A 4,531-nucleotide genomic window follows, 5' to 3' on the forward strand; every position below is an offset into this window, starting at 1 on the left:
CACATTGTTATAGTTTCACAAGCATTAACCAAAGGCCATCTTTTATGTTGTTAGAAAATTCACATTTAATTCAGTGAAACGGGGTTTGTCGATATCCCCAGCCTCTGAGGAGTCTGTAGAAAGGTAGCTATTTAATTCCGGGGCTGTGATAAGAGTGAGCTCTCTCTCCTCCAGAGTAATCACCCCAACGGCTTCAGTGCCACTGGTCCTGACAAGTTCCGCACCAAACAGAGCTGAAAATATTGCTGATTCGATACGAATCCCAGCGGACAAATACCATTTGCATAATTTCATTAAAATATTCATTTAACATCATGCTTTAGCAATAGGAATTCTGATATGCAATTAGCTTCCAGCTGGTCCAGCTTGAACCCGCAACAGTCAGACGTGGGGGCCGGGGGGCCCGGGGCGGAGGAGCACAGTGGTGTCCCCGTCACTATCTGTGACGTCTCCAGGGAGATGTCTGAATGTCGCGACACCGGGTAGCCTGACGGGAAGCTGAAAGGTCCATCTACACCTTCCCAGCTGATTTTCAGAGGTAGGGTCTGTGAACGACAGATGTGGCAGCTTCTAATCTTCACAATTATTTCCCCAAAAGTGACAGGGTTCCTTCTCCATCACATGTGGACTTTTCACTCTGCAAATGAGTCTCCAAATCCCAGAAACACATTTTAAAAGCTGTTTAGACAGGTCAGCGATGACGCTGACCAAAAGGCCGGGGCGGCCTGGGGCGGCCCGGCTTCCTGGTCTGCATTCTGCGAGCGACGAAGGGCTTTGACCTGTGACCTCCTCGTCAGCCTGTCAGAAATGACCCTCCCCCTGTCCCGTGCCAGGCCTGCACCCGGGAGGGGCTGTCCCTTCACCCCCGGCTCCAGGGCAGACTGGCAGCCTGAGGCGACCGGCTCGCAGCCCACGTGTCCCCCGCCCGCTCCCACAGGGCCCCGGCCACGGTGTCCCCACACCTTTGTTCCCTCCCTCAGCGGCTCCCATCTTGGGCCTAGATGAACCCCAGCTCGGGTCCGGGGTGGCGATGTGGCAGGGACACACCCATGCCGTCCGCTCAGCCTGTCAGCCCTCAGTCCGGCACATACGTCCCCTGCACCCGCCCGAGCGCCCTCCTCCTGCAGCCCGCCTGCTGGGCTCATTCCAGACTCCGGGTCCCACCGTCTCCAGGGGCAGAGACTGACCAGGTCTGGGCGGGGCCTGAGAATCTGTGTTTCTGACCACCCTGGGTGGGGCGGCGGCGCCCCTTACAGGCCGGACTTGGGGTGTTGAGGGAGCGGACGAGCGGACGCCTGGCAAGGCCCCTTCCCTTCCCCCCATCTCGGCGTTGGCATCTACTTATGCCAACCCCTTCTGCGTCTTCCTGAACCCGATTCTATTAAATCGTTGGCTTCCGCGGCCACTAAGGACATGCACGTCCCTTCCCGCGTCACGGAGGACGACACTGTGCCACCCAGACAGACACCATCCTTCTCACTGTACTGTTCAGCAGCACCCGCCACCCAGCAGCCTGTCCCCTGTCTTCCCTCAGGCTGACCCTGGGCCACCGCGATCTCCACATGGCCTTATTCTGCCCAGCAGGCCACCCGTGCCGGCGAAGCCAGACAGCATGCCCCATTAAAATGCCACACCATCTACCCGGCTTTTTCCAACCGTGATGGTTAGGAGCCTGACCCCTCCCCACCTGCCACTTCTCCTTTGTGTTTGGGACACTGTGTGTGTCTAGCGACACCGTGCACCACGTTCTGGGTGGTGTTATAGCGTGCGAGTGCTGATGTCACAGCACCCCATTCACTACAGTAAGCAGAGCTTGATGTCAGCAGCAATGACCTAATCATGTTTCTGTCCCCACACTGCCCAGCACAGCGCCTCGTACGTGCCACGAGAATGGCACTTCTGCAAGAGCCACGTCTTCAGCCTGGTCGCAAAGCCGGGCCAAACAAGAGCCACCGTCAGGTGACTCGGTGTAGAAACAATGTGGATACTTCTCCGGGACTAGTTGTTACTGTAGCAAACACATACAGCCCTCTCTCCCCTAGGACTCAGACGGGCTCAGGGAGGGGCCAGGAGACGGTCGCAGGCTGTCTGGGGGCCACTGAGCCAGCCGAGGGTAAACGGCAACCTGGCAGGAGAGTCACACACAATGGGACATCGAGAGCCGTGATAAGGTGAGATCCATTTGGAACAGGGAGCGGCATAGGACAGACACAGAACAGGCCCAAGAAGCCACATGGGACCCACCGGGGGACATTCCATTGTCCCCTCAGGAAAACAAATTAACCCCACGGGTGACAAAGAGAAAACCTAAGAGGGCGGGGAATAACCTCACATGTGACCTCACGTTAAACCTGAATTAACGTTACGTGTCGGACGGAACCCACTTACAAGTGACTCGCTGATTTTCCATTATTAAAGGAAAATGGCTTATAAGAGACTCGAATTGAGCTCTGGAAAATGTAATAGAGTCACACTCTGCACATCCACCTTTCACATGGGTGTTCGACTGAGCCGCACTCCCGTCCACGACACAGGCGGACTGGCCAGTCCTCGCTCTGTGGTGTTTGAGAACCCACGGGCCACGGAGGAGCGAAGCCGACCCGCCAGGAAGCCAGCACCGCGAGTCACATAAACATCAAAGCGGCTCTTCTGGGGACACAAGTGCCACGCTCACTTGGGGGAGCCCGCTGCCAGCCGGCGAAGCTGCTGGAGCCCGGTGTCCGGCACGTACGCCGATGCTGACAAACGCACTTTCCCGTGACTGGCTCCCCAGTGTGCCAGGACCTGAGCTATAGCTGGGCCACAGAGCCAGGGCTCAGAGCCGGGGTTAGAGCCGGGGTTCAGAGTGGCATTCAGAGCCAAGGTTCAGAGCCAGGGCTCAGAGCGGGGTACAGAGTGGGGTTCAGAGCTGGGGTACAGAGCGGGGTTCAGAGCCGGGGTTCAGAACGGGGGTCCAGAGCGGGGTTCAGAGCTGGGGTTCAGAGCCGGGGTTCAGAGTGGCATTCAGAGCTGGGGTTCAGAGCCAGGGCTCAGAGCGGGATACAGAGCGGGGTTCAGAGCCGGGGTCCAGAGTGGCATTCAGAGCCGGGGTTCAGAGCCAGGGTTCAGAGCCGGGGCTCAGAGCGGGGTACAGAGCGGGGTTCAGAGCCGGGGTTCAGAGCCCGTGCCCACACCTGCCCAGCCCTCCGCGGGGGTCGGAGGGCATTCTCGTCTCCCGAGCTGACTCCCTGGGCACGGGAAGCAGGATGGCTTCTGGCAGTTCGCGCATGGCAGGGGGCCCCGTAACTGTGAAGATGAATGATGTTTCCAAGCTATTTTAGCTTCAGGGTGCAAGTTGCCGACACGGCCCCCGCCCGTGTGAGAATAACGCACAGGGCGGGGGGCAGAAGCCGGGCGCACTCCCGCCACGGGCCTCTCCCCCGAATGGGGACGTGCTCGGGGGTGTCACCAGGGAGCCGCCGGGCTGGCTTAGGTCCAAATATTTTCAATAAAAGTTTACGATTTTTAAAATTTTTACGTCTCATTCCAGTGATGGGAACGCTTTCTGAGCTCAGAGGGGACCGTTTAAAATCTGGCCGTGTGACGGTGGCTGATGGCTCCCGCCAGGAAGTCCGAGCGGCGGGCGCCGGGGCTGCAGCCCCCGTGGGCCCAGAGTTCGGACGGTCTGGCCAGGCTCCGTGGCTCTCCCTCCCCTGACTTTACTTGGATTCTCTGCTTTGCAGAAGTGAAAGGCGCAGGAACGTGAAGCTGAGCTCGGAGAGGGAGCCGAGGCGACCGGCAAGCAGACGCGAGTTCTGTGGACTGACGTCCGATCGGCCGAGGTAAGTTGGCGGTTTATCCCCTGCGACGCCGCGTGGTGCCTGCCCCATCTCCTGGAACTTTCCTCAGCTGAACAGGTGACAAGACAGTGGCATCTGTGGAGCAGTGATGCACCTGCCCAACACCCGGCCATCGGCTGGCGTCTCCGTCCACAGGGAGCATTTTTAGGTTGATTCCTCTGTATCCCTGGCCAGTGTTCCCCACATGTATCTTTAACGATTTGGGGGGTTAGGGAACACTTAGCCTGAAACCTTGGAGTGCTGTAGATTAACCGAGAGGTTAACCCATGTGTCAGGGACTCAGCAGCCCGCTCTGGCCGGCTCGGGTGACCCCCCCAAGGGACGCGCCTCCCCTCCTACATGGAGAGGAGGAGAGACGGCAGTGACATGGTCTGCAAGAGCCTGGCCCCTTCCCCGCAGCGAAGACCGTGTCCCCACAGCTGTGCCGTGACTTCCCAGAGCAGTGTGGCTTTGCAGCTCCGACGCAGAGGACTGAGTCTCCAGATAGTTCTGCGAGTAGATCCAACTCAGGGTGACAGGCAGGGAAGGTTCTGTGACCCTCGTAACCGTGTGACGACCGTGCTGGTGGCTTTCCCAGTGCGCGTCGCTGCCCCTCAGAGCTCAGGCCCATTAGCCCGGGCGAGGAGGACCGGGACAGCACTGGCCTCGCCCGGGTGGCCGCCCAGTAAGGACACACGAATCACGAGAACATG

Source organism: Pteropus vampyrus, unplaced genomic scaffold, assembly GCF_000151845.1.
Source record: "Pteropus vampyrus isolate Shadow unplaced genomic scaffold, Pvam_2.0 Scaffold118, whole genome shotgun sequence".
Classification (NCBI taxonomy): domain Eukaryota; kingdom Metazoa; phylum Chordata; class Mammalia; order Chiroptera; family Pteropodidae; genus Pteropus; species Pteropus vampyrus.